A 22483-nucleotide genomic window follows, 5' to 3' on the forward strand; every position below is an offset into this window, starting at 1 on the left:
ACTGGTAGCATATTCTAATGGGTTACTGTTCCAAAGCCCTGTAACCCTAAGACGGTATGCACAAGATAATGCTTCTTGTTTTAGGAACACATGTAGTGGTTTAATGCACAGTAGCGCCTCTAGAGCAGCAGTAGGAGTTGTCGTGAATGCTCCTGTCATCGCCATTAGGACCATCCTTTGGAGATGATTTAGCTTTGACTGAACTGTCGCGACTTCTCCTTTCTGCCACCATACAAGACATCCATATGCTAAAATTGGTCTAACGATAGTTGTGTAGATCCAATGAATATATCTGGGTTTGAGTCCCCATGATTTTCCAAAAGCTCGTCTGCATTGGCCGAAAGCCATGCAAGCTCTTTTAATCCTGAAATCAATGTGAGCAGACCAATTCAGTTTTGAGTCAAGAATAACCCCGACGTATTTAACTTGATCGACCACAGTGACCCCTGAACCAAAGAACTGCAACGGACGAGCTCCTGTAATTATCCTACGATGAGTGAAAAGCACCATTGATGTTTTGCCCGGATTTACAGATAATCCAAACCTGACAACACCATTGTTCAACAGATCGCAGGGCTTGCTGCATTAAATCAAAGAGAGTGTTAATGCTTATACCGGTCATCAATATATGATAATCGTCGGCAAAACCATAAGTCGGAAATCCAAGGTTATTAAGTTTCCTTAACAAACTATCAGCGACTAGGTTCCATAAAAGTGGGGATAGTACACCACCTTGAGGACACCCACAGACACTCAGCTTTCTAATCTCTGGCCTGCCGAAGCGATGATCAAAGAAGTTGATTGCTAAGCATTGCGTGTATCCAGTAAGGGAAAAACCCAAGATATTCCGTTCACGACTGCAATGTTTAACCTCCTGCAGCCATTCAGCCATCGGCACGGAAATACACCTTGACTTAGGAGTTCCTATTTTTGTGGCCTTTTACGACATGGAATAGGAAACCAGTGGATCAATTCTTGGTAAAAAATAATTCCGCCGGATGCCACACGGCTTACCTGTTTGCTGGACTTATACCACCGGTACAGGTGGACCGTAGCGTTATTCTTAGCAGTTGGGAAACCGCTACCGACACTACACGGCTATCTAGGCTGCTCAGAGAGGGAAGTTAACATTGATGGTCAACTTCCATGGATGGCCGAGCAGCCGGACTTTTTATGTTGGCTGGAAAATGATTTCAAACTAATACAAACAAAAAAAAAACCTTGGTATTACATTCCTGTAGTGGAATTTGACCTTCTGTTTCAACAGACTTCGCAGCCGATTCAAAGTGCACAGAACCATCGCATGGCTGTTGCTACGATTCTACTGACACTACGAATCCTTCCAGGTCGGGGCTCGAACATACGACAACTGGTTTGTAAGACCCTATGCATTGAACCGCCAACCCGGGAATACAACTACAGCAGTTGTAAGGAATTATGTTGGGCAGTTGAAGCAGTTCGTAAGTAAGGCTATCAAAGCGATCAGGAAGCTCGGTGACACCTTTGAGGATAAACCAAAAACGGATTAAAAAATGCTAAGCCTCGTTTGGATAAACGTACACTGAACGCGCTCGTTCAGAAGAGTAAGGTTTCTGTGCGTGAAGTTGGCTCATCAAAGTCAAATGTTTTTTCGTAAGAAACAGTAACAGCCAAAACGTAAACCAAAACAAGAAGCATCGATTATTGCTGGGAGTTCAAATCATAGACGAAGAAATATCCGTTAAATTTCTTTTCAATTTTTTTTCACCCCGACACATCGATTCAAGTCGAAACATTTAGTAAGAAAGTTATGGTTTGGCAAGCTATTTGTGCCTGCTGTAAGATTTCACATCTCTTCATCACAACTACTTCGATGAATAACGAAATACCAAAAAAAAAACGCATTCCAACAGACATGAACCAAATTCAACCAATTAAAGGACAATGTTTTCGTATGTTGGAGCCTCAATTAATTTTTACTGACAGTAGGACTAGCTCATTAGCATCATTGTTCAAGACCAGGGGTCAGGACCTTCGGCCGCGAGCCACATATGGCTTTTGGATGCAAGGCAACAGCGAGAAAAAACTTCATTTATAAGTGCAGTAATACCTTTAAAATGACAAGAAAATATTTGAAATATTGATATTTTGTAAATTGTTTTTTTTTACGAATTAAAAAATTCCCGACCACTGTTATATGCATATTTGAAAAGTAAGGGACGTACACAAGTTCAAACTGCAGCTATTTCAGTATTTAGTTTTTTTTTTTTTTTTTTTTTTTTTTTTTTTTTTTTTAATAACTATTATTGGAATATGAGTTAAAATTAAATTATTAAGATTTAAATTGGGTGTTCAGCCACAAGTGGTGACTTTTCAGCCCTGTTATATATATATGATTTGGTTATTACCATGAAGACATCATTTGCTTCCGCAATTCTGAGATTTTTGTGTAGGGAAAATTCTAAACCTACTTGTATTGTGTAATGGGGAAAAGGAACTTATATACTAACTTACTAACTAATACAGAGAGCGAATCGATTCAATTGAAGATTGCATCGATTTTTGTCGGAATTTGCTTATAATATTATGTGACATTACATCTAATGGTTCTATATTTGTGAGTCTGTGTAACTCATTTGTACTAAACCAGGGAGGACGCTTCAGTATCATTTTCAGAATTTTATTCTGAATCCTTTGAAGCGTTTTCTTCCTGGTGGAACAACAGCTTGACCAAATTGGTACCGCATAAAGCATGGCTGGTCTGAAAATTTGTTTATAAATTAACAATTTGTTTTTTAGACAGAGCTTAGAATTTCTGTTTATAAGAGGATATAAACATTTAATATATTTATTACACTTTGCCTGGATTCCTTCAATGTGATCCTTGAAAGTGAGTTTTTTGTCATACGTTAAACCTAAGTATTTAGCTTGATCAGACCATGTCAATTCCAAGCCATTCAATTTGAGAATGTGATTATTGTTTGGTTTAAGAAAAGAAGCTCTTGGCTTGTGAGGAAAGATAATTAATTGCGTTTTTGCTGCATTTGGTTTAATTTTCCATTTTGACAGATAATCACTGAAAATATTTAAACTTCTTTGTAGGCGACTGCAGATCACTCTTAGATTTCTACCTGTGGCTAACAGACTTGTGTCGTCACAGAATAGCGATTTCTGACAACCAACGGGTAGATTTGGAAGATCAGAAGTGAAAATATTATACAAGATTGGAGCTACACTCGAACCCTGCGGAACACCGGCTCGTACGGGTAGCAATTCAGATTTACAATTCTGATAGCTAACCTGAAGAGTACGATCAGTTAAATAATTTTGAATCATTTTGATCAAATAAATAGGAAACTGGAAATCAGACATTTTTGCTATTAAACCTTTGTGCCAAACACTGTCGAATGCTTTTTCTATGTCTAGAAGAGCAACTCCAGTGGATAACCCAGAAGATTTATTTGATTTTATCATGTTCGTTACTCTGACAAGTTGATGAGTAGTTGAATGTTCATGATGAAATCCAAACTGCTCTGGTAAAAAAATTGAATTCTCATTTATATGAGTCATCATTCTTAACAAGATAATTTTTTCAAAAAGTTTACTGATAGAAGAAAGTAAGCTAATTGGGCGATAACTTGATGTTTCTGCTGGGTTTTTATCAGGTTTTAGGATAGGAATTACTTTAGCGTTTTTCCATCTTTTTGGGAAGTAAGCTAATGAAAAACACTTGTTGAAAATTTTAACCAGGAGTCTCAAGGCAACATCGGGAAGATTTTTAATAAGAATATTAAAAATTCCATCATTACCAGGAGCCTTCATGTTTTTGAGTTTCCTAATAATTGATTTAATTTCATCAAAATTCGTCTCAATAATGTCATCGTGTGATAACACTTGGGTTGAAATATGATCATATTTCAGTGAGACTTCATTTTCAATAGAACTCACAACGTTTAAATTAAAATTGTGAACACTCTCGAACTGCTGAGCTAGCTTTTGAGCTTTTTCACCATTTGTAAGAAGTATTTGATTTCCTTCCTTGAGAGCAGGAATTGGTTTCTGAGGTTTCTTAAGAACCTTAGAAAGTTTCCAGAAAGGTTTAGAATATGGTTTAATTTGTTCAACTTCTTTAGCGAAATTTTCATTTCGCAAAAGAGTAAATCTATGTTTAATTTCTTTTTGTAAATCCTTAACTATGTTTTTCATAGCAGGATCACGAGAACGTTGATATTGTCGTCGACGAACATTCTTCAACCGAATGAGCAGTTGAAGATTGTCATCGATGATAGGAGAATTTAATTTAGTTTGAGCTTTGGGAACTGAAAGATTTCTAGCTTCGATAATATAATGATTCAAATTATCAATTGCTGTGTCGATGTCCGCAGAATTTTCTAAAATAGTTTCATGATCCACATGATTTTCAATGTGAGATCTGTAATCCAACCAATTAGCTCTATGATAGTTGAAAATAGAACTAATTGGATTAATTATAGCTTCGTTGGAAAGTCTGAATGTTACAGGAAGATGATCTGAGTCAAAATCAGCATGAGTAATCGGTTCACTACAAATGTGACTTTGATCTGTTAGAACCAGATCAATTGTAGACGGGTTTTTCACGGAAGAGAAACAAGTAGGATTACTGGGATGAAGAACTGTGAAGTAACCAGCTGAGAGTTGATTATGAAGTATTTTACCATTACTGTTATTTTGCCTACAATTCCACTGGACATGCTTAGCATTTAAGTCCCCTATTACGAAAAATTTCGATCGATATCTTGTAAGTTTTTGCAAATCGCCTTTAAAGAAATTTAATTGTTCGCCGGTGCATTGGAATGGCAAATATGCTCCAGCGATGAAATAAATTCCATGAATGGTTTCAACTTCGATTCCCAAGCTTTCAATAACTTTAGTATTGAAAGAAGGTAAAATTCGATGTTTAATTTGCCGTTGGACAAAAATGGCAACTCCACCACCAATTCCAGTAAACCTGTCAAATCGATGAACCACATAATGTGGATTACTTTTCAATTTTACATTTGGTTTAAGAAAAGTTTCTGTCACAATGGCAATATGAATTTTGTGAACTTTGAGAAAATTATAAAATTCATCTTCACTCGATTTCAAAGATCGAGCATTCCAATTTAAAATATTCAAATAATTATTTAACATCACTGTTAAATTTTAAATTCATTATAATATTATTTGCAAATTTCCATCCGATTTGAAATGCTTCAAAAAGTGATGAAGTCGAATTCATTTGGATGATCATTTGAAAAAGTTGATCTTGTAGGTAGATCATTTTATTTTCAGTTATATCGCCTAAATCGACTTCATTTAAAGAAGCGAATGGCATTGAAGGAATATTTGTAGGTAGACTGCCATTAGAAGAAGATGATTTGGCCGGTCTACCTATTAATAAATTGTTTTCGTTAGAAGAAGAACTGCAAGGCGGTCCTGTGTTTTGATTATTTACATTAGAAGAAATAGGAGATAGATTTCTACCTAATATCCCAGCATAACTGACATTAGGAGAAGATGATGACGAGGTCGATCTACCTATCAATAAATTGTTTTCGTTAGAAGACGAATTGGCAGGTGCCTTAGAAGAATTTTCAGGTATGTTCTGTAAATTTAAGGTCGTTGATTTGACTTGTTGTCTAAGCGAACGAGCGTTTAAAATTTTTTCCCTGACAGGACATTTCAAATAATTGGATTTATGATTTCCATTGCAATTTGAACATGAAAATTTATCAGTGGTTTCATTCATTGGACAAACGTCTTTCGAATGCGATTTACCACAATTCAAACACCGTATATCCATATGACAATTTTTGGTTCCATGGCCGAAGCCTTGGCAACGACGACATTGCGTTAAGTTTGCAATACGATTATGCCGTTTATAATGTTCCCAATGAATTTTAATGTGGGAAATGAAACGTACTTTTTCTAAAGTTTCCAAATTGTTTACATCACTTCGATTGAAGTGTATTAGGTAAAGTTCATGGGAAATTCCAGAGCGTGGTTTAGAAGTACCATTCGCTCTTTTTTTCATAAGTATTACTTGGGAAGGGGCAAAACCAAGCAATTCTTTTATTTCATTTTTAATTTCATCAATACTTTGATCATTTGATAATCCTTTCAAGACAGCCTTGAAGGGTCTGTCTGATTTTATATCATATGAATAAAATTTATGAAGTTTTTCGGACAAATATCGAATAAGACGTTCGTAATCTTCCAATCCATCCACCAAGACTCGACATTCTCCTCTTCGTCCGATTTGAAATGAGACTTTTACTTCCGGGAGAAAAGTAGAAAGCTCAGTACGGAATGCTTTGAAGTCGGAAATCATCACCGTCACTGGTGGCATAGATTGATGTTTCTTCCCAGAACGACAAGCGTCCATTTTGGGAATTTTTGAAGAATTTTCTTCTATGTCGCTACAATCGGATTCAGGAAGAATCTCGTAAATATTGTTAGACGGCATAGGATCAACGGAAGGGAAATCCGTCCGTTGTCTTTTATTTTTACATTCAGATTCTATAAGATCGTGAATGTTATTAGAAAAATGTTGAATAACGGATTGTGATTTATTCCGTATTGAATTATTTTTAGCCTTAGGCTTGTTGCCTTTCCGGTTGGACGCAGGCATTTTTGAAATTAATGAAATTTTAAATTAAATTAACTAGGCTAAATTAGTCTTCGATTAGACTCCTAGCTAGCCTTAAAAAAGGCTGATTAATTTCTTAGTCACTCTAATATCACTCTTTGTATCACTTAGTCACTCTAATATCACTCTTTGTATCACTTAGTCACTTAGTTAGTGATTCAGGTAGCCTTGAAAAAGACTGAAGCCTTGAATCAATGAAACTCTAGGTAGCCAGAAAAAAATTCCAGGAGCCAAGAGCTATACGCGTGCGGTGCGAACGACTGTTCAACACCGACTGACAGTATTTAGTTTTGATTCAGCTGTCGTTCGCCTATCATGGCGTGCAGTATACAATGTCCGCGATAAACGTTGCTCCCGTCAACTGTGAAGTTTGTGCTGTAATCGGATTTTTGTGTGTGAAAGGGCGCAATCACAGCTGACGTGTGCTGTAAAATGCTGTACATTGATGAATCCGGTTGCGAAGTATGTTAAAACAGGAGGTTAAGTTTCACTTCGGAAAGTAGTACCTTGACTTTGCGAATTTCCAATTTTCAATGAAAAGGAATGCAATTTGTGCTTCATGAGTTTTTTTAAGCTTGAGATGAGTTTCAAACTAGGTCTTCATTGAGACTTAAAAAAAAACATTTTGGTGTTTAAAAATAATACCCACCACTTTCAAAATCTTTACTTCAAGGAGAATTTTACTAGACTCGTCAGCCGAAAACATGTCATTTGACTAAACCCACGTATCACAAACAGCATGGAAACAAAATAAATCTAAAACAATATATTTTGGATCAAAATGGGTTGAAAAATTGTTTACCGATGTGAATTTAACACTCGTTGAAGGCGCACAGTGTCTATGCACAGTGCGCTGTTTCATCGAAGTGAAACTAATAGCGTTATCAGTTTCTATACTGAAAACGATGTTTTGATCACTCCCAAATTCAAGCGCTAATTAAGCTTATTTACTGTCCGTGAAAAATAAATACGGTATAGGGGTTCTTCACATTTCCCAAGGTAGCTCTATGGCAGAGCGTTTCTACGAATTGAATTAAGTTCACTTGTTCGAGTCTTATCTTTAGGGCATTCTCATCGTAGGGAGATGGAAAAAAGCTTTTAACAACTTTTCTTTAGAATAATTCTTCTACTTGTTTCAAGCTGATAAAATTTCGTAGGCTTTTCAAGTGACACCAGAGCTCTCCTGCAGACCTTTCCGCCAAATTCTGAGGTTCACTACATTGAACCCGGATCAGTGCTACGCGAATTTGTTCACCCCGGCAGCTCTATCCGACCGGTGATTTACGGTTCCTTGCCGGACGTCATTCTATTGTGCCGCAGCTATTACATTTAATGGACCATATCAGTGCGCCAGTTTGTATGTCCCCACGACGAAAAATTCCCATCACCAGAAAGGAAGCGAAAACAGCGACATGAGAGAAATTCGATCCGCCTGTTCCAAGTGGGCAGAACAAAACAACAACATCACGAAAAAAAACAAACCTTCACATTCATATTCATAATAAAATTCACATAAATCAATGACAGGGCGCCGTACGCCCCAGCCTGTTTTCGGTTGAATTCGACGCTGGGGTATCGTGAAAAAAAGCAATATTTATGTAAACGACGGCAAAATTTATGTCTTCCCGAAAACCGTGGTCCAGGTTGGGTTGGGCAGATGATGATTGGTTGGGATTGCTCGCTCCGGAAAAGGTGTGGCAGTGCAGTGGAGCTACACACACACATACACACAAACGCGGACACACATTTGCTATAACCATTTCGCATACATTCACTGGAGGAAAAAACAGGTAGAAAAGCAGCAGTCCTTCCGGAGACTAAATTCGGTCATTTTTTTGCTTCCTTGTGTGTTACAGATGATGATAATGGGTAAAGGCCGAGATGCTTGTTTTGCGAAAATTGGGAAAAATGTTATTTATGTATGCGGTGGCCCATGTTTTTTTGCAACCCAAGCCATTCCGAACTGTCGGTTGCACATACACAAACACATACTCAACATAACATAACATAAAGGGCCCCCGTTCATTCGCGCAAAAAAAAAACGGGGAGTTGGGTTGGTCTTCTTTCAGGCATTCGTTTGCCCATTCAAACGGCGATGATATATCGGCTGTGACGCTGCGTTGTTTTGATTCCCGTTTCGTCATCAGCAGCACCACGTAGAGGGAGGATGTCCTTTTTGTACTCCTGACTCGCCAGCAAGCTCTTATCAGGATTGCATTTGGTGGATGGATTCGGTGTTTTTGCTTTGTGGGATTTGGAAACGATGGTGATAAGCCCGAAAATATTTGCATTGCAATGAAGGTTGGATGTTTTCATTAAAAAAAACTGACAATCTAGACAAAGGATTGTCTCAATATTGAACATTTACATGGTTTGTTGTGCATCAGCTACGAGAAGAACTACCTGAGAATAGTGGAGTTAGTTTAGAGTGAACACAATTCAAACTAAAATCGCCGACCACATCTATCTTTAATCATTCACAAGAAAGTATAAATAAATGGGTGGAGAGAGAATTTTGATGCTTAACCTACTTGACGGCAAAGTAGACAGCTTTCACTAATGCATTTTCCCATTTGGAATTGTTAACGGGATTTGATATAATTTCCGAATACACGAGCTTTTGACACATTCAACTCTGGGCAGCCGACTGCCAGAAGCCAATTTTATAAAGGAATCGGTTAGTTTATCACTTCTATATTATGAATAAACCTATTGACGTAGGGCTAAGCAACTGTTGCCATAACCACTCCTAAACTTTGTTTTGAACATTCAGGCTGCAGTTTTTTTTGTGTTTCATCATAATTCTTTGAAAATTTTTGATGCCCTGAAAAGGACCGTCTAGTTTGTTGGTGTTGATCCTGAATGGAGCTCGTCACGTTCAACCAGCACTTCATAATTACGGTCATTCTGCATTTTTCTCCAAAACGAAGAAATAGCTGAATTTTGATGAGAATGCATCTGAGCAGAGTGCAAGTCGGTTCGATACTGATTCTAGTTTTATGTGTGCGACATTCTTTAACGTTTTCAATTTAAAAGAATACCATGAATTTATAGATACGAAACAGTTGTCTATGTCAGAGGAAATCATGGTAATGGTTTGAAAAAAAAAAACAGGGCAAATTATACATTATTAATGAAATTTTCCACCTCTGATTATCTAAAATATAAATGCGGGTGATTTCGCCGAAAGCCGTTTCGCCGAAAGGGCCAATTCGTCGAAAGGGTCATGTCTCCTGTATAAATGATGTGGCGCAGCCGGCGGGCTCTTGCATACAAACCTGTAAACGTCTCGTTTGCCCGGTCTACTCAAAGCTAGGTTTCCTTGCTTCCGAAACGATGTGGCGTAGCCGCATTAGATATTTTTTTCATTTCCACTAAATAAACGGAGAAACGCCTGGTAGATACACCTATGCAGTTGCTTTGATGCTTAGTAGCTAATAGTCAACATGTTTTCTTGGGAACTTCGGTTCATGAATCAATCTTTATTTAAGAGTACAAGAAACAATCTTTATCCCAGAAGTACAATTGCAGGCAAACAAAACGGACAATAACGCTATCATCTTTCATTAGTCTTTATTTTAAATCAATTCCAATCCAATTACGTTTTTAAGGCGATTTCAGAATTCGGCGAAATGGCTTTCGGCGAAACGGCTTTCGGTGAAATGACCCTGATCCCTAAAATATATACAGTGCTGTTCGAAATAATGGCAGCGGTCATACATTGTTCAGTAACGTGGTAAGTCTACACCCATTCATGGTAACAGCGGGAGCGGGTCATTTCGCCGAAGGGCCATTTCGAAGAAAGAATAATTTTTTACGAAAGGGCAATTTTGAATACGTAACATAATAATTTGATTTAATTGAATTCATGTGGTGCAGCCGCATAACCGAAGCTAAGATGGCTCGGCGGCACTTTATCATTTTCCTGATAGATACACTGATAAAGTCAACATGTTTTTTTGGGTGTTCCGTTCTGAGGATCATGAACAAACTTACAAAAATTATTCAAGTCTCTGGATCATTAGAAGTACGATTGTAGGTTAACAAAACGGTAGTAAACATAATCATTTATTATTTGTCTTTTTTATCTATTTCAATCACGAAATTAAGACTAATGAAGATTTCGGCGAAATGACCCTTTCGACGAAGTGGCATTCTCGGCTAAACGGCTTTCGGCGAAATGACCCTGATCCAAAAAAACTTGTTTTTACTACCACAATATTATACGGTGCGAGAAGGGCAAGTGTTAAACCAGTCCGAGACATCGATTGAAGTCGAAAAATTTGGTAAGAAAGCTATGGTCTGGCAAGCCATTTGTAGCTGCGGTAAGATTTCGAAACCCTTCATCACCACTGCTTCAATGAATAGCGAAATATACATCAAGGAATGTTTACAAAAACGACTTCTACCCATGATTCGAAGCCACAAGGATCCTGTTGTCTTCTGGCAAGATCTTGCATCTTGCCACTACTCGAAATCAACGGTAGAATGGTATACTACCAAAAATGTCACTTTCGTCCCAAAAGACACGAATCCACGAAATTGCCCACAACTTCGACCAATTGAGGAATTTTGGGCATTAACGGAAGCACATCTTAGGAAACATGTCTCGGCAGCCGAAACCATTCAACAGTTCGAAAAAGATGGGAAAAAAGTGTCAAAACTTGTCGCCAAGAAGTCTGTACGGAATTTAATGAGGAACGTTCGCAAGAAGGTGCGCCAGCTAGTCTACAATGGCTAAGTAGCAAATGTTGAGAATAATATTCTGTTGTTGTAGTCTAATATTATCAGTATATCGAATGATAAATCATGTTGGGAATGGTCTCGACGTTTCAGCGTTGAAGACAGATCTCGAATTGGACAACCAAAAAAATCGAAGACAACTTGCATCGATTTCTCTTGAAATGTTAATGAGAAAGGCACCATTACTCCGCTAGGTGAATTAATGAACAACAAATTTGAAATTACCGTAACTAATTAGCAACAAATTATTCACCTATTTGCGTTGTCATCGGCGAGAGGTGCGCCTCGCTAAGTTCATGCTCATGATTGAACCACTTTTTACAAGCTTAGATTCAAATGAAAGGTCTTACTATCGCAAAGAATTTTATTGAGTTTTACCTAAATATGACGGAATCCGGTTACGGATTTACAGTGTGATAAGTAAATCTTCGAAACTGGACCTAAAACTGAACCTACCATTTAAAGGTTTTGTGAGTCGTAAATTGTTGCGCCTAAAGAGAAATAGTATAAAAAAGTACAGAGTTTTTTGTCTGTCTATTCCTTTTCTCATGGTCTTCTGACTAGAAGTAAAGTATCCTTGGAAACCACCCGTAACTTACGAAAATCAACAGATTGTATGTCAATTCTGTCAGCAACCTGTTCGATAGGTAAGCACCAATACAAAATGAGAGGCACTGGTAATGCTTTTCTTTTACACAAATCTAGGAACTAATTGAGATCTAGTTCAACAGCAAACTTTCCTTTTGCGTTTTTTTTTTCCTGTCCGTTCGTGATATTCGCAAACAAACTTCACAACTCACTTCAGTGTATCAGTCAACTGTAAGCGTAATCCTGCTGGTCGTAACGAAAAAAAAATAGCTTTCCTTTTAATGATGCCAATCAGTGAACGAATCGCGGTTGCTCGGGGAGACACCGACATGGTCGGTGTGAGGTGCCTCGCAAGTTGCCATGAGGCGTAAAATTCTTCCGCATTACATGTCGACGTCGTCATCACCATCATCATCATCATCGTCATCGTGATCATCGCGCTGTCGCCGTTGGCCTATACTCGGAAGGGATGACACAGAAAAAAGGGATGACGACGTTGAGGCTGCGGTTGACAACGCTCGCAGGCAGCTGCACGCCATACAACACACAGCTCAGTCACAGAGAAATTAATCATCGCATCGTCAAGAATTATGCCGGCTTGGGTTCGTCGTCGTCAACGTCGTCGTCGTCGTCGTCGTCGTCGTGCAGGATAATGGCGCTTCAAACCCCCTGAGAAGAAGGGTGGTGCCTCTAAAGTAATCAATTGCAGTGCACAAGACGGTGGCGGGGCAGCGAGCAGAAGAAGCAAACTTGAGCACCACCCGGCCGTTCGGAATACCGCGCCTAGTTTTCTACTAATGATGATACCACAAGAGTTTGTTTCCACCTCGCCTCGGCAGGCAGTTTTTCGTTACGACACCCGAAGGCAGTTGCCGGCATCAAGAAACCGTAAAATGTGCGAATGCTGATTTGCACTTGTTTTGTGTGTTTGCGCTGCGGTGTGCTCTTAAAAACAAGCGAATTAACTTCATTATAATTTTAATTATAGAGTAATGAAAGAAAGAAAGACAACAACGAAAAAACAAAAAGGAAACCCATTCCCTCGCACGCTTGACGACGTCGCGAATATCTGTCTAAACGAGAATTATTCCACATACATACCGAAACTCTTGCAGTAGAGAATGGTCTCGGTTTCGGGCGAAACAACAATCCACGAGGCGAACTACCGTTTTGCCAGTTTGCCTGTCAGCCAAAGGTGATTCACACAAAGCTAGCAGGCAGTGAAATCATCGCAACCGTGCAAAATCGTGATTTGATAGTTTGATGGTGATTTACTTCATGAATTTTCAGAAGATGAAAAAAAAATCCAACGGCGTAGTTAAGAGCGGAGAGTTAGAACAGCTAAGCTGCGTTTGAATGCAAAAACATGAAACGATTAAAAAATAAATAACGATAACGAGCCAAACACGATGCCAAGTTGGCTGAGGTAGATTAGAGGTAGAAATTTGTAATTAATTATGTGCTTTATAAATATTCCCGTTTTTTTTATTTAGATTGGCGAAAGTGGTGGCCATTCTAAAAAAACATGACATGACAGTCTTCGCAACTAAGACCTAACAACGTATGGCCCAAAAACGTGCTCGAGCCGCTATCGGCCATGAAACTTTCTTCTTGTTTTTGCCGAACGACGCCTCGTGCTCGAAAACACTGGCAATGAGTCTTTGATGAACGGTTAACAAAAACCCACACGTAAGTTCTCTTGATTAAACGGTAGCCCGAGCTCTATGTGAAATGTTTCTTACCAGTTGTGCCAGTTAATAATGCAACCAGCTCACGAATATCACATCGAAAAAAGCGGGTGGGTAATGTCACTGACATAACTGGAGGACGTGAATACGAATAAAATTGGCCGAAATTATCATAAAGAAACTTGTTTTAATGAGACTGTTTAGATGACAAGAGAAAGCCATTATCACACCACTAGATGGATTAAGAAGAGTGTTTTTTTTTAAACGGCGTTCGACCTTTGCTTCAATTCATAAGGCACCCGATTGCCTACCTTTCGGATCATTCTCACATTGCTTTTGAATGTTTGATTGAGTAACTCCGAGTAATTTTGCACGTTTCTTTTACGTTTTCGACGGATCTTGATCGTTCTTCGTCTTCTTCGGACGGATCGCTCCGGCTCGTTCTTCGTGTTTCAAAACAAAATTGCCACTTTTAGAACACCTTCGGCACATTCGTTCAGCCTGAGCATGCTCAGCATACACTTCCACCCAAATACGATGTCTTTCGGTGGTTGTTTTGTGAGTTTTTAGAAGAGTGTAGCAAGTACCTTTAAGAAGGGGGGGGGGGGGGGGGATGTAATGTCTGTAATGGCATAACTCCGGAATTACTGAATGGATTGCCACCAAACTTGGCACAAGTGCTTCTTGCATTTCAGAGATGGATTGAGAAATATTTGTATAGGGGTGGGAGCGTAGCAAGTGTCATAAACAGGGGGGTGTCATAGAAAAATTCATATAACTTGACAAGAATCGATACGTTTTGAAGTTCATAGAAATATTTTGCATGTCTCACATATGACTATACGGGGGGTGGATGTAGCAAGTGCCTTTGAAAAGTGGGGGTGTAATGTTTTAAACGGCATAACTCCGAAACTACTGAACGGATTGCCACCATACTTGGCACAGATACTTCTTGCTCTTCCGAAAAGGTCATAAGGGTATTTTAATGGGAGAGGGAGCGTAGTAAGTGTTCTTAACCCCCTGGTCATGAAAAAAATGGTCTAATTTGATGACAATCGATACTCTTTGAACACCATAGAAACAGTTTGCATATATTAGATATGATTATATGGGGGGTGAATGTAGCAAGTGCCTTTAAAAAGGGAATGTAATGTCTGTAATGGCATAACTCCGGAATTACTGAACGGATTGCTATCAAACTTGGTACATGTACTTCTTGCTCTCCAGAGATGGTTATAAGAATATTTTTATGGGGGAGGGAGCGTAGCAAGTATCATCAAACTCCCTTTTGATCTCCCCCTGGTCGTTTTGAAAATCATAGAAACATTTTACATACCTTAGATATGACTATACGGGGGGCGGATGCAACAAGTGCCTTTATAAAGGGGGGCGTAATGTTTGAAACGGCATAATTTCGCAACTGCTGGACGGATTGCCACCAAATTTGACACAGATACTTCTTGCTCTTCTGTGATGACCATAAGGGTATTCCAATGGGTGATGGAGCGTAGTAAGTGTCTTTAACAGGGGAGGTCATGAAAAAAATTGTCTAATTTGACGAGAATCGATACTTTTTTAAGACCATAACAACATTTAGCATATATTAGATATGATTATATGGGGGGTGAATGTATCAAGTGACTTTAAAAGGGGGATGTCCCTCTAAAAAGGAGGTGTAATGTTTGTAACGGCATAACTCCGAAAGTACTTAACGGATTGCTATCAAACTTGGCACAAGTTCCTTTTTCTCTTCAGAGATGGTCATAGGCGTGTTTTTACGAGGGGAGGGAGCGTAGCAGGTGTCATTAACATGATTACCTTGACGAAAATCGATATTTTTTGAAGACATTAGAAGCATTTTGCATACCGTAGTGGCAAGAATTTCAAGGACGTTTTAGATTGTAGTATTGCTGTTGTTAATTCGAATGCAACGCAATTTTCTTAAAATAATTTCGAAGGATCTGGTTCCATTTTGCCTGAAAATTCAAAGAACTAAGGGAAAATAATCTTTATCTGCCTATGAACGCGAGTGTATTCAAGTCTCAGCATAACTACGAGACAACTAAACGACCACCACCACCAATGTACCAAATATTTTTTTAAAAGCACAGATACTTCCTTCACTACTCCCGGTAATCATTGAGGAGATCAGTAGTAAGTTCACTGACAAAAAGGAAGTTAAATCAAAATAGATTATAAGGTTATTTTGAGGGTGAGGGAGTGTAGCAAGTGCCCCGAACATAGAAAGTGGAAAGGAAAATTGAACAGGTTTTACGAGAAATTGGTACTTCTTTACGAGTACAGCATATTTCTAGCAACTAAGTTCACAAAAATATTCACAAGAGGAAGGGGGAATATGTATTCTCAACATTAATCTGAATTGACGAAATCATACAATAAATGTGCATTTTATTATGTAAATTGAGAAAACTGTCGACTCAAGGTGATTGAAATAAGATTACAAAATTTCAAATATCTTCAGACAGGGTTGCAAAAGTCTGTATATCCGAAAAAAAATCTGCAGTTAGCAAGTATGTCTTGCTGGTAGCAATTTCTCTATAAAGTATAGTACGCAAAACTGACTTGTCCAACCAAAAAAAAAAAAGGTCGCGACAATTTCAAAAGTCTGCGAAAAACTCGATTTTTAAAAGTCTGTAAAAGTCTGCACAACAAAAAATGTCTGCAGCACTATGTACGAAATCTGCAGATTTACAGACAAATCCGCAAATCTGGCATCTCTGATTAACTGAATCATTAACTCTGATTAACCGTGAGCATTCAAATCAAATACCAAGTCACTTTGAAGTCACTTGCTACCGGGAAAACTTCGGAGTTGTGTATCATCACATCCACAGTAGTTCTGTTGGCAGAACGATTCGATTTGTAACTGTCTCTCTGAGAGCTTGTTACGTTAGTTTTTGGATTTAGTTTTATTTTATTTTCCTGAACTTGGATTCAGGAACAGAACTCTGGGCTTGGATTATAGGTCCAAATTTTGTAGGCCGATTAGGAACTTTCTGGATAAAGATTCTGACCTTGGATCTGTGTTCGGGACTTCGATTCTGGACCAAAGTTCTTAGTCTGAACCCTTGGATTCTGGAACGAGATGCTAGACCTCAACTCTTGACCTATTGATATGAATTCTGAACCTGGACCTAGCTTCGGGAAGTTCTTGACAGAGGACAGAGGAGACCTGGACTAGGACTTTGGTTCTGGGCCAGAATCCTGCTCCCGGATTTACACTTAGAACCAGAACTCCTGACGAAGTTTTGGAACCTGAAACTAGATCCTGAACCTTGACTCTTCGTCTGAATTCTGGACATAATAAGAGATTCTGAGTGAAAATCGGGATCCGAAATCTGGGCCTGAATTTTGTACCTGAGTTCCAGAAACGAACTTCTGGCAGGGAATCCTGAATTCTGAACATGACTTGAACTTCAGTTTTGGACATGAATTCTTATCCCAGACCTAGATTCTGGATCTGAATTCCTTAAGAAATTTTGGAACTGAACCTAAACACTGATTTGGGAAGCAAGATTCTGGACCTTAGTTCTTAGTTCTAATTAGTACACATATTAGTCTCAATTTGGTGTTTATTACCACTGTTTTCGGTACGTCCGGGACTCGCTTTAATCGAGGTGAGTTTTCTGAACCATCAGCTGGTAAATCCTAAAAACTGGGAGAAATTCTCGCTCAATTAAAAAAAAAAACACGTTGCTTTTATAGTTGCGTTCAAAAATGCGCTACTGAAACAGATATTTTTTCGCCCATTAGCCTATAACTATGGAACCAGAAGGATAAAATCCAAAAACATACTATCGAACTCCAAAACCTTTCATTGGAACCTAAGTTTTTGAACATCAGTTAAGTTACCTCCAGGAGGCAAGGAGTTTGTAGCTCGGTATGGAAAAAACAAGCTTTATCTATAAAAAAAACCTTCTTTAATCCAACTAGTAGTGTAGGGATGGCTTTCTCATATTACCTATATTTTCAAAAACATCACTAGAAGATTCTGTCAGTATTTTTTTTTAACTTGTATAAAATAAAAAACTTCCTTTGAGAATAAACTTCTCTAACCTTTTTTTGTTAGTTATGTCTAGTTAATATAGAGAGAAATGTGACACCCCTGTACTCTTTGAAAATTGGACAAATAACGCTTCGTGCTAGGCGGTGGCGTTCTTCCGTACCTGTACGTACCGATGCATACCGGGTTTGCATCGTCATTTTGTATGAAAGTTTGAAAGTTTTGATACTCATTGCCCTGTAATTTCGGAACCGGAAGTCGGGTCTGGATGAAATTGCACAGTATCTTTTAAGACACTAAAAGCTTTAATTTGAATAGGTATATGTGGAAATCGGTTTAACCGTTGCTGAGAAATCGAAGTGAGTCCGGTGTTTGAAGCTTTTTTTCACTACTGCTGGTGCGTTTGGAAGCGGAAACCGTGGACTAGTAACCCCACAGTAGATTTATATATTCACTAACCAACAAGGTCTGCCAACTAGATGAATTTACCAGTAAGTTTTAGAAATTTTTGCACCTCGTTTCGTCATCACTTTTGAAAAAATACTCATGAAATTGAAAATTTTTCACTTATCCTGCTGTAGTAGCGGAACCAAAAATTGGCTCTGGATCAACTTTTCGGGGACTTTTTAAAAAATTTCAAGGTCTTTTATTTGCATCTTAGATTGTGAAAATCCGAGAAAAATGAGTGCGCATTTTCTCATAGATTTTTTTTTATAGAAGTTTTAACCTTAAGGTCATTGGCGTCTTCGAGCCAGAAAAATTTTCTGACCCGGGGGGTTGGGAACAGAACCCAGGTGGGCTGCGTGAAAGGACATCGACTTACCCATCACGCTATGCCCGTCCCTTCTCATAAATTTGCACATATTGCCTTTTAATTCCGGAACCGGAATTCGGATAAAGATAAAATTCAATAGCAATCTATGGGACCTTAAGACCTGTCATTTGAATCTAAGTTTATGAAAATCGATCACGCAATTTCTGAGATAAGTGAGTGACAATTTTTTGTTTTTTTTTTTGGTGCATATCACCCTGTAAATCTGGAGCCGGAAGTCGATATATGACACTCGGTTCTCTGGGTCTTCGTTCAGAAGTCAGTTTTTACAGTGATTGCATAGTCTTTCTGTAGGAGAAAGGCAAAAGAATTAGCACCGATCCACATTCATGGTTTGGTATTTTCAAAAACAACATTGCGTCTCCATCGTAACCACGAGAGCATGGAAACGCTTGAAATTTTTTCACACTGCAAAAAAAACAAAACACAAAACGGTCACACTCACCTTTGAACGCCGTCGACGAGATCCGCTTATTTCCAGTGCCACTGGGTCACTGGGTGGCGTCGGTCTACGTCGCTACGTTACTGATTTTGACCTTCGCGGCGAAGATTTACACTTTGTCGGCTGACTCACTGATCACTGATTGACTGACTGACGCACGCACGAACGCACGCAGCCTAGCCTACCAAGATGCGTGTCTATGCGCGTTGTAATCACCACAACAGCGGCAGTTCAGGTTGACACCACCTTTTTTTTCAACGCCTACTTTTCCCGTTGAATTTTACCCCGCACCGATTGAATAACGATCACTTTTCAGACGATGTCTGTCGGTATGTCGGATGGATGTAGGAGTATGTGTCTCTACACTCAGATTCGGCGATGAATAATGCTTTTCATTAGCACTGTTTTCATTTGCCTGATCTTCCACGTTTTTTTCATTTATTTATTTTCTCGCTCTATCCACTTACACCAAAATGGGCCCTCACTTATCATAAAGTAATCCCACTAATCACAAACTTCCTTCTCGACGGATGGGATAATGCTTCCGTTCGATCCTTTCTTTTCCGTATTTTTTTTTTCGTTTCGTATTTTCGAGTACGTTATTTTTCCCACCGGCACAGTTCGGATAAGCCAATGGGGACTCCACTCGGGAAAATTGATATTTATTAGGAGATGATGCAGACGCGTGTAAGGTCTCCGGAACCCGCCTCCTGCAAGGGCCTCCGCGCACGGTTAGAGGAAGAGGAGAAGAGCAAGCCGCTGTCTGCTGCTATGTTTATTCAATTAATTTTCCATGCGCAAGATATATTTCGCCCTTCCAGCAGCCACACCACACCACGGTCACGTCGCGTTTGATGATGGTTTGGGGGCGTGAACGCGGAAAAAAATATTATTTACGGCAGGGATTATTTAATAAATTCTGCTGTTGTACCGCGTCTGCTAATGAGATTAATCACTTTCGGGTCGAATTCGCGCTTGTCACTCGTCTGCTCATTCCCGGTATCACTAACTGCGCCCGTGTGATTTCTTGTTGTTTTGTTTTGTCGATTTTGGCACATTAACTCGCACACAAACACACACAAACACTTGACTTGACTTGGTGCGAAGTTTGTTTATTGTTTTTTTTTCTTCTTCTTCTTCTGTTTTTTGCCTAGAGACTAGTCTACATTTAAAATTTTTCTTTTCTTCGAAGGACGGTAATTTTTTCACTTTTTTTTTCTAATGCTACTTTCTCCGTTTAAAACTTTACAGTGGAAAGTGATTGAGATTTCTTTTTGTTTTGTCGTTCACAACCCCATGAGATTTGAGTGGTTTTTTTTCCTACAAAGTACACACACTGAGTAAAAATCGGATAGAAAATATCGGTTTTATACATATTTCGCTGACACAGTTACACTTAAGCTACCGAGTAACAAATATTTAACATCTTTCCTATGTATTTATTTCTTTCTTCTTCTCTAATACGTTTCAGGAAACTACTACGGAAGTATAGTTATACCGGCTGGTGCCGTCGAGTATAGAAAGAATTAACGTAGTAAAATATTGCACAACCTTCGAAGAGCTTCTGCGAACAGCACGACTACAAACAGGCTAGAGGCCGGTAGGCAGCTTCCGTGAGCTACATTTTCGGCTTCCGTGAACATTACAGATTCCCAGCCAGAGTCAGTCCGTTTCGGCGTTACAGGATTGCGTGGTCCATCCAAAGAGGCACCACAGACAGAGAGACAGAACCAGATAGATGGACAGAGAATGGACAGTTTAATTCAACGACACAATTTCCACTTGAAATTAGTCTGGTTTCTGATTTTCACTGATATCTTCTACGTTTTTTTTTTCTGCTTGAGATTGGCTTCGGTTTTATTGCCTCCGCTTCACTCGCTTCGGTGCTCCTTGGGGCTTCGGTCGGTGTGCCCTACTCTTCGTCACACTACGCACTCAACCACCCGCGTCTTTGGCAAAGGAATGTTCGGTGGTCTCTTCCCGCCAGTCGTTCGGTAGCGCAATTCTTCACGATGTCAAATGCCCATAACTTTTCCCAGGCCTTTCCACACGCGCTCGCACACTTTCTTCGCGAACCCGCACGCTTTCGGACGAACGACTTTGACGACAGGAGGAATTATTTTTAATTATTCAATTTACATTTATAGGCCCCGCCAGAATGCGCTCGCTGCCCACAACGACGACGACGACGACGTTCCTCGCCTTTTTGGCAGAAGCTCCCATCTCCGAAGTCGCTCCGATGGCCGTCGTCTTCCTCGCGCACCACTCGGCTCTCGCTCGGCTTATTTGGTCTTGAGTTTGATTCGTTGGCCCATTTTTTTTTCTTCTGCTGGCTGCTGTCGCTATCCCGCTGAGAGACTCGACGAGTTTTCCGCTTGATGAATTGTTGAAATTCTATCGACAGCTATTTGGAAATCTGGAAACAGAGGGAAATATGATAGGCTTCGTTAGAGAATGTGCTTCCACGAAAGTCAATGCTGGAGGGTATCGAGATACAAGAAATTGAATCTTAAAGTGGACAGAATTTAAACAGGGTTCCAATCGTTATTTGAAAATAAAGTTCAGAGAAAATTTGAAAAAAATGAACATTTTATATTTGTGTGTTCCATCTTCAAATCATCAGTACATTACATTTGGATCTAAACTTGTGAAAATTGGTTCGGTGACCTATTAGAAAATCGAGTGCAACTTGTTCAAGCTTTTGTTCATTGTACTCCATTATTCCCGGACCGGAAATCGGATCCGCATACAATCTCAAGAAGGTTATGGGACTATAACATATTTTTTTTAACCTCGTTACTCCTGAACCGGAAATCGAATCCGGATGAAATACCGAAGCAGGTTATTCAACGTACTAGAAGGTGATATCAATCAGAGATTATGCAACAAAAACACCACCTGTTTTAATCCACCTAGTGGTGTAATGATGCCTTTTTCATATTATTCATTTTCTCCTATATATAACTCATGAGATAACTCATTGGGTAAGTTAATTTTCGAAGAAATTTCTCATTCGAGTAAATGACCCTTTCGGCGATATGGTTTAATCGAAGAACTGATCGCATTCGGTGAACTGATCTCCGGGGAAATCTATGTTCAAAGCGATTATTTTGTCGTTTGAATGGCCCCTTCGATGCAAAGACGAATTCACTTTGCAAATTAATCTTCGTCGAACATTGGTATTTAGTGTAATGGCGCATTCAGTGAAAAGTGCCATTCGGCAAATTGTTCTTTGAAGAATTGGGTCGTTCAGTGAAAAGTTCCATTCAGTAAAATGGCTTCATCGAATGGGTGAATTGACCCGTGACTAAAATTGTTCACCGGATAATTCGATCATTTGATTAGAAGAGTCATTAAATGAAACAGCTCATTAGGCTAAATTGATAATTCGGTGCTTTAATATTTATTTGAATAAACAATTTTGTCGAAGATCAGTTTGTCAGATGAACGATTTCGTCGAATGAGCGAATGAGAAAAAATCGAACTGATCTTTGAAAGAATTGTACTTTCGATGAAATAG

The 22483-nt window shown here is 39.1% G+C and overlaps 1 protein-coding gene across 3 annotated transcripts in view; it reads right to left on the bottom strand.

The window, feature by feature from the left end:
- The window catches only part of LOC131431057 (serine-rich adhesin for platelets-like), a 482585-nt gene that overhangs the window by 440952 nt on the left and 19150 nt on the right, over positions 1-22483 (bottom strand). For all 3 annotated transcript variants that reach the window (XM_058596523.1, XM_058596516.1, XM_058596531.1), the window contains exon 2: positions 18967-21379. The gene's annotated coding sequence lies outside the window, so the exon portion shown is untranslated. The remainder of the gene's footprint in view (positions 1-18966; positions 21380-22483) is intronic.

Source organism: Malaya genurostris, chromosome 1 (assembly GCF_030247185.1).
Source record: "Malaya genurostris strain Urasoe2022 chromosome 1, Malgen_1.1, whole genome shotgun sequence".
Classification (NCBI taxonomy): Eukaryota; Metazoa; Arthropoda; class Insecta; order Diptera; family Culicidae; genus Malaya; species Malaya genurostris.